The sequence below is a fragment of the Triturus cristatus genome, chromosome 3_1, assembly GCF_964204655.1.
Source record: "Triturus cristatus chromosome 3_1, aTriCri1.1, whole genome shotgun sequence".
Lineage (NCBI taxonomy): Eukaryota > Metazoa > Chordata > Amphibia > Caudata > Salamandridae > Triturus > Triturus cristatus.
In genome coordinates, this window is record NC_140583.1 from 1,171,544,288 (window position 1) to 1,171,557,749 (window position 13,462).

The 13,462-nt window shown below is 44.6% G+C and overlaps 1 long non-coding RNA gene across 1 annotated transcript; it reads right to left on the reverse strand.

The window, feature by feature from the left end:
- Window positions 1–764: 764 nt before the first annotated feature.
- LOC146861723 (uncharacterized) lies at window positions 765–2,099 on the reverse strand. The gene is made up of 4 exons (XR_014979303.1): window positions 2,052–2,099; window positions 1,525–1,602; window positions 1,314–1,400; window positions 765–915 (listed from the first exon to the last, which is right to left on the reverse strand). It is a non-coding gene; the product is annotated as an uncharacterized LOC146861723 (long non-coding RNA).
- Between the last annotated feature and the right edge of the window lie 11,363 nt (window positions 2,100–13,462).

Here is a 13,462-nt window from a genome sequence, read left to right on the forward strand (position 1 = left end):
TAATGCAGAAGTATGGGTCTAAAATAAGTCTCAGGATGGTTTATCATTAGCCTGTGCTTGAACTTCTTTGCAGCATTTCTGGAGTTTTTTTCTGTAGCAGATGGAGCTGTAGACATGTGCCCATGTTTCTGGACTTTGTCCTTCAGCAATAGAGAGCACCAAACGTTCATCTGGGGTTGCTGGAAATGCTACAAAAGTCTTCACAGTTCACACTACCCCTCACTGGCCCACAGGTGTGTCCCAGAGGAGCTCATGAAATCATTAGCTCAAAGGAAGAGAGTGGGAGCACTTGCCTCACATCCCAGCACAGTTAGCCCAATCCATTATGAGGTACAAGATTAGCGCTTACTTCACAAATCACAGAAGTTTTTCACCAATGTTTCTGAAGATAGTGCTTTAGACATGTGTACATGTTTCTGGATTTATCCATTATCAGTAGGGAGCACAAACTTTAATCTGCGAGTGCTGGAAGTGCTGCCAAAATCTTCACAGGTCACAGTACCACTCACTGTCACACAGGTCACAGTACCACTCACTGTCACACAGGTGTGTCCCTGAGGAGCTCATCATCACATCAGCTCAAGTGAGCATATTAAAACAGAAGAAGGGTGTGGCACACTTCCTCACATCCCAGCACAGTTAATCCCAATGCCTCACGGTAAATGCAGTACAAGATTAGTGCTTACTTCAAACGTAAACATAAATTCAATTTCCTGAGCAAATTATATAAAATCCAAATCATAAATCCATGCAATAGTTAAGTGTTCGTCCTTGGTCTTTATTCTGTAACTTGTATCTTGGGAAGACTTTTTTGAACTCAAAACACACTTCAGTTCTTCAATGATACAACCAACAGCCACAGTTCTTGCCAACACGTGTTTCATCTAATGGTAATAGCCAAAGACTTCATCAGTGCTAAAACAAACAAATGTAAGGCTAAGTTACATTGTAGGACGCAAACATAATTCTGTGTCAAACCTAACCTCCACCAAAGAAGAATATGAAAATATGAAACACCCAGTGCTCCACACACAACCTGAAACATAAATTCAAAATGAATGATTGTACCCAGTGAAGTGAAAGGCAGCAACACTTCAGGGTGTATATATAAGAGACACTATTGCACAAACTACCCACAGGAAGAGAGAATCCCCTCAACAGAAGCAAGGAGCAAAAATATAAATCACCACTCAGCAAATTAACCTGGACATGACAATTAATCGAACTACAACTAAATAATCCCAAAGTGGACAACATAGAAAAACCTTATACACCAAAAATTATATTAGCACCACTGATCACAATAGACTCACCATAGATTGGTATTTAAATTCAACACAACAGGTTTGGTCTGTTCTATCGTGGACAGCCTTCCTCTGATATGATGAACAATGTAAACTCTATGGCAACATGCAAACAAACATCATATAAATATGACCCACTTCAAATCTCATTGTATACATTGCACAGTAAACAAACATTCTATATTTTAATTTAAAACCATAACGACCAAATCGCACTCACCAGGTCAGGTGCTATCAGTCGCTAGTGTCGATATATAGTCATCAATCGGTTGCGGTGTCAATAATCTCAGCAGGTATCCTATAAAATCATATAGATAAATTTACATATCTTAACGATTAACCTGTTCAATCCTACGTTGAGTCGGCTATCTACTATTCCAATACTTCTAGGCATATACAGCCATATGTTATATACCCACCGCAAATACCTGTCATTATTACATGAAGTGGCTAAAATTGAAATTCAAAACCAACGTCCTTATAATCTAAAAATGTACAACACGAATATGCTAATTTCTAGCACGTCTAGAATCATAAATTTCACAATGTTTGCCATGTTGCCAAGACATGATATCATCACAGCCACTGATAAACACAAAGGTGAAGTCGGACCAACCCAATCTCGAACTAATTGTTAAAAAACACATTTTGGGGGCTTTTCTCAAAGGTATAATGCCACCAAAATTTCAATTAAACGGTGGGTGCGAACCTCAATCCCTCCAAAAATTGCCTTAGTCAAGTTCTTACCTCTAAGTAAACAGCAAGGTGTAATGACGAGTAATGCCGGTATAGCCCTTGGCGTGTAGTATCGGCGCCATATTCGAGTGGTTATTTATAGCGGTGACCCACACTAAACATAAAGAATGGCATCCAATGCGCGTGACTCGGTTTTAACCACAATGCAAGCACCATATTGAACCTTAGCAAATCCATTGCGAAAATATCTCAGCATCAAAATACCATAAAATAATAAGCACCAATAAACTTCAAACGTCATTGTCGTTTTTCACCAATGATGGTGCAAATAGTGCTGCAGACACATGTAAATTTTCATGAATTTGGCCCTCCATTAGAAGAGAGCGGCAAACATACATCTGAGCTTGCTGGAAATGCTGCTAAAGGCTTCACCGTACCATTCAATGGCACATAGGTGCATCTGTGAGGAGCTCGTCAGCTCATCATTTCAAGGTAGTGTTTGTAACAGAAGGGGGTGTGGGGGCACACTTCGTTAAATCCCAGCACAATTAGCCCCAATGCATTATGGTAAATGCAGTACAAGATTAGCGCTTACTTCAAAAGTCACAGTAGTTTTTCAGCAATGTTGGTGCAGACAGTGCTGCAGACACGTGTACGTATTTCTGGATTTCATCCTTCATCAGTAGGAAGCAGCAAACTTTCATCTAGAGTTGCTGGAAATGCTGCCAAAATCTTCACAGGTCACAACAAGACTTACTGTCTCACAGATATGTACCATAGTAGCTTGTTAGATCATTTGCTCAAGGGAGCCTTTTCAACAGAAATGGGGTGGGAGCACACTACCTCACATCGCAGCACAGTTAGCCCCATTTTATTATGGTAATTGCTCTACACGATAAGCATTTACTACAAAAGTCACTGTATTCTTTCACCAAGTTTTGGTGCGGATAGAGACCTGTGCAGATGTTGTGGTCCCAGACATTCACACAGAGTGAAATGACACATTACTAATCACTGATGTTATGTAGCTATTTCCACTGACAGATTTCTCCGGGCTTATCATAGGCTACATGTTTCAGTACGTTGTTCCCACTATGTGCACATGACACAAAGGCCCATATATTTGGGAAAATGGCACTGTGCAGGCCAGCAAGCCATCTATCAGTATTTAGGCCATGCAGCGCATTCCTGTCCTATTCCCCTGCACTAGCACACAATGAGCTGCCTAGTACAAATATAGGCACACTTGCACCATGGTGCCTCAGTGCCTACATTGCATGCAGGATTGTGTTTGTGCAGTAGTGGGCACAAAATGAACTCTTAGAGGAATGATTGTTTATGTGTGCGTGTCACAGTATGCAGCACACATAGGAAGTAGGAATGACTTGGGTGACTTACGTTATTTAACCTTGTTACACATCACCTGGTGAGACCAATTGATACGATGCATTTCAAGGTATACATAAAATGCCTCATGAACCATGGAAGTTGCATGGAGACACCAACACAGCACCAATGGAACCCTTCCCTTGCACAGAGTGATGGAAAGCTGCATTTTACGTACTGTTGCATTGCTCTAGAGTTTTTATGGCATTCAAAGTCACACAAAGTGGCTTTAAGTGTCTTAACATGTCTGACTCAGGGGTTTGCATTAAACATGTATCATGTGTAATGCTATGAGGCACACTCTTCATTCATATGCCCTTGCTCCATCGACAGTTAAAGTGATGGCTAATGTTGCTCGAATATGAATTTACCTTAAATAAATGAAACGACAAAAAGCGTTTGGCAAAACAGGAACAAGTTGGTTTAACTAAACGCAACGGCAGGGAGAGTATTGACAGAGGCACATCTGAAGACAGTCTTGAAGTACAGAGGTTTTGGCCGCACATATATACATTTTGTGGGTATATATAAAACACTTTCATATTCTTTGAAAAGCATTATAGTCATAAATAACAAGTGCAACCATCCGTATCTCTGACTTGGGGTTGATTGGGAGGTCATTTTGAATGAATCCGGCAGCAATGATACGATATCATGAGTGTGTGTACGTATAACATGGGAGTCATTGATATTATATTTACCAATATTCTCATTATTATATGTACAGTTGTTACGTCGTATATCAACATTGCATTCACTGAGATTGACCTCATTATGTGTGCATAAGTTATGGCAGTTACACACTCCACATACTGAGGGAAGGGTTGTGAGCAGATGTTCCTCCTTTTCAAGGCAATATTATTGTTAAAGGGTAATTCCTTATTCAAGTAGCAAACATTGATCCAGATTGATTTGAGTGAAGGTAGATCTTTTTATTTCATCACATTATTCCGATTCTTTCACTCGTTTAAGATTTTTCGTAAAGCAAATATATAGGAAAGGTGAACAGCCGACACGTGTTTCGCCCTATGTGGCTATAGAGCCAGGGCTTTCTCAAGGGCTATAGCTGCTTCAATTGAAGACCCCAGTAGATGCGGGCACTTTTTGACAGAAATAAAAGACAGAGTCTGTTTGTGAAGCGCAAAGAGGCTCCAAGTATAAACGCTCGCTGAGTAGTTGGCGTGTAGGCAGCATAACGGGAACAGCAACTATTTGAACGTGCTGTGTGATGGTTTGTGCTTTCAGAAATGCAGAATGGTGAGTATTATTACTTTAAATGTTGCTATAAGCTAGAAAATACTAATATACATTGGGATTAGTGTGAGTTTAAACATTAGAATCTTCATTTCTATATTCTAATTACTGTTATGTCTGTTTTTTCTTAAGTTGGCATTCTGGCCTGCTGGGCCAGAGTACTTAAAATGGAGCTCTGAGGGTGCCACCGTCATGTGAGTGCGATGTCTACTGCGCAGAATCGGATGGCTCTGGAGATCTCCAAGTGACCTCAACCACGAACCAGAGTGCTCCTTGTCAAGGATAGGAACATGGAGGACTGCCAAACCATGAACGGTGTGAACGATCGAGGGGACAATGAAGGACCAGTACAAGGAGGCTTGCTTGTTGTTACTTCGGAACTTTTGCCTGTGAATTACCGAAAAAAATATACAATTGTTCACTGCCATACCAGGTCTCATGGGAAAACGGGCGAACATGAGAACATTCGAAGAACTTACAAATTGAATTGGATTAGCCAATCAGAACACTTTCTACCTCTAAATTGTTGCACATTGACCTAAAGTAAGAAGGAAAAGGGGATAAAAGACAGTGATCTGTCAGAGGGGGTTGGTTCATTGGAATGATCGTCTTTGGCGTTGGGTCTGCGTTGAACTGACGGAGATTTCCATGGTTTACCTGGGTTTCTTTGGATACGAAGAGAGCGATTCTATCTGAAGGGTTTTGATTATTGCCGTGGGTTGAACAGTTTATCCTGGAGATTGTCGCAGAGACTTGAATAATGCTCTGTGTGATCAGAGGGTCTCCAATTTCCGAGATTTGGTAAATATAATGCCATGCGAAACGTATGCTTATGTTCTAAAGATTTGATGTCTTCTTGAAATAAATCAAATTATGTGATAATCTGTAGATCTTAAATGCTAATGCTGAGCGAACTAAATTAGATAAACAAAATTTGAATTAATAAGAAATGAGTTTGTGGTTCTTTAATTAGGTACTGATGATTAATCAAATGTTTCCGAGACTTTGTGTTTTAGCTGGTTCTAAATCACCATCAACCAGTCCAACTAATTGGTCCACCGACCAAGTGGTGGAGTGCCTTGATGTCAAAGTCAGGATTCTATAGGAGCAGGTGTATATAATGTATATAATGTAAAGGAATTATTCCAGATAGGTAACAAGGTACCCCCACCTGTCCAGCGCTTTTTCTCCTGTGCACAGATTCAAGTGGAGACGTATGAGTGTTGGTGTTATGGGCCCCACCAATGAATGAATGTATGAATGAGTTAGTGTGACGACGAGTCTGACATAAGGAGAATATGTAAATTTGCCCTTCCCGCTGGATCAATCCCTTATGATGCAGACACTGGATCTAGATTTTGGACATATTGCCTGTACATATATAACTAGTCAGCCTGCGCATTTAACGTTTTTTCACTGCTTACACTCTAGGCATGTGCGTGTACAGAGGTGCAAGAGACCTGGGTCCATCTGGCTGTGAATTAACAGTGACTTTCAATTCAGGCAGTCAAAACTTGTTGTATGGGTGTCACGAAAAACTCACCTGGCTTATGTTTCTTACAAAGAACAGCAGGTTGCATGACTAACACCCCACCTCTACGTACCAGACGTAGTGTGTAGGTATTGGGAATGATACCTTGCTAACACGAGTGCTATTTGACCTACCTCTTTTCTACAAAGAGTGACTTCAAAGGACACCACCTCCTCCCTCACCAGATAACCAGTATCCGCTAAAATATAGGCTAAGGTGTAGCTTCATAGCATGATTTTGGGATAACTGAATGAGTTATTGCTGAAGACGATGGGAAAGTAATACTGTTTAACTAAGGGCTGAATGTGTTTTTAAAGGGCATGGTTAGCCTTTCACTTACCATACATGACAGTTTGTACTGTTTTGCAGTGACATTTACCTGCTTGCTCACAAGTGTATTTTTAATTATTCATTTTCGGCTAATGTTGGGAAGTTTTCCAGCCTTCCTTTCCTTTAAAAAAAATATATATGATATAGTTTCTCTGAAAAATAGAATCTGTATTTTTTATGTTGAATGAGTCCAATATTATGTTGTTGGTTCTAAACTTTCCCAAATACGTTGCTCCCCTGAGACAATTTGAGACGTAGGTAGGAGTCACCTGGGTGGTTTGAACATCTGGTGCAGTGCCACATTAGGCTCATTGGGTCTGTATTCTATGTGTAGGGATCTTAGAGCTTTGAAGAATGCCCGAGACCAGATAGGCTAGTTAATGTGGGCAGAAGATTGTTGGCTAGTATGAGACGGGTCTGAGCAATGTTTTCAAGTTACCCCCCAGTATTGTGTTTTTAGATATATTTCTAGAATCCTCACCAATTAAGGTTATTACAGAGGAACTCTAAAGTATTATTAGATTTTTTTGGATCCCCTGTTTTTCCAGTGTTTTTATTCAAGAACTCCCTCCTTCTGCTAAGTCTTCAAGGAGGTTGAGTCCGACTGGTGGTACCATCCTACCTGGGGGGGAGAGGATGCCGATGATGAAGCATGTGTGTTAGGCATCCTCTTCCATAAAGGATGTATTTCCCACTGTACCTGACAGAAATCCTGTTGTGTCAGTTGAGGGGAATTGATGAACACCTCCCTGTAGTTTAGGAAGTTGTGTTCCTTGCGACCTTCTGCTTTTTTGTACTTTGGTGACCCCTGTACATTTCTGTGTTGTGCATAAGTTACAATGTACATCGACATTGCATTTACTGGTATTGACATCACTGTGCGTGCATAGGTTATAGTGTCCATCGGTATTGCATTTAATGGTATTGACATCATTGCGCGTGCACAGATTACAGCGCACATCGATATTGCATTTATTGGTATAGCCACTGCTATGCGTGCATACCTATGGGTGTACATTGCAACTCTAGTTGAATTTTCAACAACATCATTTTCTTTGTACATCATGACAGTCACATTATTTGACATGGTGTGTGATGCTGTGGAGTCTGTTATCCCTTCCCTAGCTATTTACATACTACCTGTAGGAAAGTAGGATCTGATTCTTATGGGTACCCCCACTTTTTGCATTTTGCACCCACTGTTTTGACTAGTCTGGCTGGGATCCTGCTATTCTGGACCCCAGCCTGTCTGCTTTCTCCTTTAAATTGACATGTATGTACCTTGGTACAACTCCAGATTGGATACTGGGTTACCCTTATCAGTCCCTAGTATATGGTACACATGTACCCAGGGCATAGGTACCCCAGAGGCCGCCCATGGGCTGAAGCATGTATTATGCCACCCCTGGGAGGTCATGCAAAATGGAAGCTCAGGTCTGCTACTGCAGCCTGTGTAAACTGGTGCTTGCACCATTTACGAGAGATATTGATTCACTATATCTATATATATATCACTACACTTAAAACCTTATAAGTCACCCCTATAGCAGGCCTTAACAATCCTGAAGGCAGGGTGCTGGGTTATACGTGAGAGGATGCTCCTGCATGAGCAGTCTTCAGAGATCATTCTCCTGGGCTGTACGTGATACTGCCAGACATATAGGTAGAGGTGCATTATAACCTCGCTGTAAATGCTATCTCGAAAACGACTGCAATGAAGTATGTTGTGTTTGGTGTCAAACACCTTGGAATCATACCTCCACACCAGTAACTGGTGTGGGAGGTATGATTCCTCCCCTCAGAACTGTGATTCTGGGGGTAACTAAGTCTACTGGTACCAACTTTCTTGAGCCTCACAGCACAAAATGGATGCTGACAGCCACAGACACAAGTCTGCACTCCAGTTGCTGAGTCAAGCTCGCGCAGAGGAAGGTCAGATAATAGGTATCCTGTCACAAGGAGGTGGGGCAAACTGCCAGACAGGATTTAGTGAATTGAGGCTGGGTGGGTGCACGGTTCCCATGCCAGAAAGTCTGCACGAGGGGCACATTTGATGTCCCTGTGCATAGTCCAGCTCAAACCAGTTCTGGGAGCCATTTGCTCTTGCTCTGGTGCGAAACTGAACAAAGGACATGGGTGTAGCCACCCCTCTGTCCTGTCCTTCCCCTAAGAGGGTCTCTAGAATCTGTCCAACCCTTAACCGTGGGTATAAACTGGGTTACCTGGCTACAGGACATTGGATTTTACGTGAAAAGGATTCTGCAAGAAGATACCACTACACTTCGACCGTCTGGACACGCTGGACTTCGCTGGACCTCTCTTGGGCTCAACTTCGTCTTCCCTTGCCGTCCCCAGTCTCACCACTGTTCGTGATCCATACAGGCTCCTTGCTGGACCCTGTGGACCTTCAAGACAACAGAAGAATCTCCCTTGGGGTGAAGGAGTCACTCCCCTGCAACCGCAGGCACCGTAATGCATCTGACTGGTTTGCTGATCCTGAGCTCCTGTGGACTCCAAAGGCTCCAGCAACACAGGAGGTGAGTTTCTGAAGGTCTTTGAGGTTGAGCTGCCCTCTCACTAAGATTGGGGCAGATATCCCTCGTGGGGACCGTATACCCGTACCCCTGTGCACTGCATTTATTTGCAGCTGTACATGCTTGTTGTCATGCAACAATTCCATGCATTGGGCCATTTGTAGCCCTGACCCCAGCACATCTTTTCTGAGAAGGACTCCAGCATCCTCGCACACTGTGCCCTGCTAGCCTGTATCCTGTGAAACCGCCTGAAGTCCCCTCGCGACTCCTGTGCCTTTGGCCTGTGGGTCCACTTGAGGGTCAACTTTGCTTTATTTAGGCTCCACTGGTTTCTCCAGGCCTGCCCTGAAGCCCCTGGCTGTGGTGAGTCCCCTGGTCCTTGCTGGGCCAGATTGACACTGAATTTGACAATCTCCGTTGTTGCCACTGCCAAGGCTTGTTGCTGCTCCAGCTGGAAACTTGCCCCACAGCACTCGACATCTTTTGTGGGACAGCTCGCCTCCAGCTCCTGGTCATCTTAGACATCTCAGAGTCAAGATCACAGTCAACACACCTCACATCGGTGGGCATTTGTCTGCCGAGCCACTGATCACTCCAAAGTGACCCAGACTCTGTCCCCTCTGCTTTCAGGTTCTTCTCATCTAGAATCCACATTTAGATTGCACCTGACACTTTCTTACTTCAGGCAGCAGCATTTCTTTGTCGACATTCATAGAGAACGACAAAGGTTTCCGTTGCCACTTCGTGCCTATGCATCTGGCTCTCCTGGGATAGGTAACTCTGGTACAAAGGTATCCGTAGGTGGGGTGGCTCTTCAAACTCTTAAATTCCAAGGGTTGTCTTCGTAATCTGCTGGGAAGGGTCCTTAATCTCAAATTTTCCAACCACGACTTTCTCATTGAATTGTACGGAGCACGCAGTCGTGTTCTCACTCTGTACCCGTCCTCCGTGGGGTCCCTACTCTCAGCTTTGATGGTTCCTTGGGGTCCCGGCGATTCTCCACCTTCTAGACTAGGTCTAGTCCCGAGTCGTGGTTCTTATACCACTTACTTAGTATATGGTTTGGTTTCCCCGAGAGCCCACTGTGTATTGTGCTACTTACGTTTGATTCTTTGCAACTGTATTAGTTGACTTCTGTTCTATCCTCGTGTAGAGGATACTAGAGAGTGTTATAGATTAACAAGTTACTTACCTTCGGTAACGCTTTTTCTGGTGGATACAGTATCTGCCTGTGGATTCCTCACTTTGTGAATATCCCCTGCGCAAGCAACATTCGGAAACTTTTGTAGCAGTCCACGCCGATGAGGTTGAAAACGACGTCACTGAGACGCGGCTTTGCTCGTGACTCCACTGACGTCACCGGCTCCATAAGAAGACCTCGTCGGCGTGATGACGTCAGTTCCGCCCTTTTTTCTGTGCCTTCGAGGCACACGGACGGACTGACAGCAATATATACACAGTATACACAGTACATAATATACAATGCAATACACATAGTGTGAAGAATAAATAGGAAGGCAGAAGAAATAACACAATGCCTTAGACAGTAACAAACACATTTTTAAAAAATCATCACAGAATTGTAAGTATACAAGGGTGGACAACGGGTAGGTGGGTGGGTCAGTAAGGAATCCACAGTCAGATACTGTATCCACCAGAAAAAGCATTACCGAAGGTAAGTAACTTGTTCTTCTGATGGATACATCTGCCAGTGGATTCCTCACCTTGTGAAAAGATTCCCACAGCAGTTCCACTCCCGGAAGAGGGTGTCCACCCTTCTATACCAGAAAGTCCTGAAGGACGGAACGAGCAAAGTGTCCGTCCCTCCTCACCTCGGAATCCAAGCAGTAAGTGTGGAGGGAGGCCCAAGTTGCCGCCCTACAAATGTCCTCCACAGGAACACCTCTAGACAAAGCAGAAGTGGAAGACTTAGCTCTAGTAGAATGAGCCCTTAAACCCTCTGGAGGTTCCTTACCAGCCAAAGAGTAGCATATCTTGATGCACAAAGACAATCCACCTGGAAAGGGTGCGCTTGTGCACCGCTCTTCCTTTCCTGCAGCCAACAAAGCCCACGAAGAGCTGGTCATCAACTCAAAAGTCTTTTGTCCTGTCAAGGTAGAAGCTCACCGCCCTCTTAGGGTCCAAGCGGTGAAGTCGCTCCTCCTCCTTGGAAGTGTGGGCGGGAGGATAGGAGGTAGGGAGGGTAATGGACTGCTCCAGATGGAAGGGAGTTACCACTTTAGGCAGGAAAGCCCTGGTCCTGAGTACCATTCTTTCAGCATGAATGGTCAAGAACGGGGGTTTTAAACTCAGAGCTTGAAGCTCACTTACCCTCCTTGCCGAGGTGATCGCAATGAGAAAAACCGTCTTGAAAGACAACAGTCTCAAGGGACACTTGTGTAAGGGCTCGAAGGGAGAACCCATCAGATAAGTTAAGACAAGATTTAAGTCCCATTGAGGCACAATAAAAGGAGTAGGAGGAAACTTGTTTGTAAGGCCTTTCAGAAACCGTAAAACAATAGGAGATTTAAACAATGATGGTTGATCCGGCAAACAAAGGAATGCCGACAAGGCTGAAAGATATTCCTTTACAGTGGCTACAGCAAAACCTTGCTGAGCAAGAGAAAGGGCAAACTGAAGAATGTCAGACAAACGTGCCCTCAAAGGATAATTGACTTCTCCCCGCACCAGAGCACAAATTTAGACCACCTATAGAAATAAATAGATTTGGTAGAATGACGTCTGGCAGACAAAATTACATCTACCACATCTGGCGGGAGAGTAAAAGAATTCAGGTTGCCCTGTTCAATCTCCAGGCATGAAGGTGTAAGCTCTGGAGGTGGGGGTGTAGAACTTGCCCCTCCGACTGCGAGAGGAGGTCTGCCCTCAGAGGGAGACGGAGCGAAGGGCACAAGGAGAGGTGGAGAAGATCTGTATACCACACCCTTCTTGGCCAATCCGGAGCGATCAATATGACTTGGGCCCGGTCTTGGCATATCTTCCTCAGAACCCGAGGAATCAAGGGTATGGGAGGAAACGCGTAAAGGAGTTGTGAGCCCCAACTCAACTGAAACGCGTCCCCCAACGCTCCCTGCATCGGATACTGGAGACTGCAGAATGATGGGCAGTGAGCGTTCTTGTGAGTGGCAAACAGGTCCACCCGAGGAATTCCCCACATCCGAAAGACGTGACGAACCACCTCCGGATGAAGCCTCCACTCATGGTCGGCGGAGAACTGCCAACTGAGACTGTCTGCACGTACGTTCAGAACCCCGGCCAGATGATTTGCCATCAGACAAATCCGATGATCCTGAGCCCAGGACCAGAGACGCCTCTCTGCAGAGACAAAGAGACCCCACTCCTCCCTGCTTGTTGACATACCACATCGCGATAGTGTTGTCCGTCAGGACTTGAACCGACTGACCGCGAAGGGAAGGGAGGAAGGCCTTGAGTGCCAAACGTATCGCCCGCAATTCCAGAAGGTTGATGTGAAGCAACCTTTCCTCTGGAGACCAAAGACCCTTGATCTCCAAATCCCCCAGATGCGCACCCCACCCTAAAGTGGATGCATCCGTAATCACTGTGGCCACAGATGGAGGTAGATGAAAGGGCTTTCCTTGAGACAGATTGCCCTCCACGCTCCACAGATCCGCTGCAGCTTCTCTGGAGATCCTCACAGACTCCCTGAGATCTCCTTTGTGTTGATACCACTGGCTGCGGAGGCACCACTGGAGCGCCCTCATGTGCCAGCGTGCATGGTTGACCAACAGAATGCAGGAAGCAAACAGACCGAGCAGACGAAGGACCTTCAGGATTGGAACAACCGCTCCATCGTAAAACAAAGGAATCATTTCCTGTATGTCGAGAATCCTTTGTGGAGGTGGGAATGCCCGACACATAGTAGTGTCCAATACCGCCCCTATGAACAGGTTGCACTGAGAGGGCTCCAGGTGAGACTTGGGCACGTTTATCGAGAAACCCAATTTGTACAACAACTGAGTTGTAATTTGCAGATGATGAAGCACCTTCTCTGGCGACTCCGCTTTGATCAGCCAGTCGTCCAGATAGGGGAAAACTGAGATCCCCGACCTTCTGAGATGGGCTGCCACCACTGCCATCACCTTCGTGAAGACTCGAGGTGCAGTAGTAAGACCAAGCGGAAGGACCGCAAACTGATAATGTTGCGATCCTACCGTAAACCGGAGATACTTCCTGTGCGACTTCAGGATCCTGCAAGTCGATCAACACCATCCAGTCCTCCTGATTCAGCACTTGAAGAACCTGCTCAAGGGGGAGCATCTTGAACTTCTCTTGCTTCAGATAAAGATTCAAGATCCTGAGGTCCAATATCGGACGCAATCTGCCGTCCTTTTTCAGAATCAGGAAATACCGGGAGTAGCATCCCTGACCTCTCTCCTGCTCTGGAA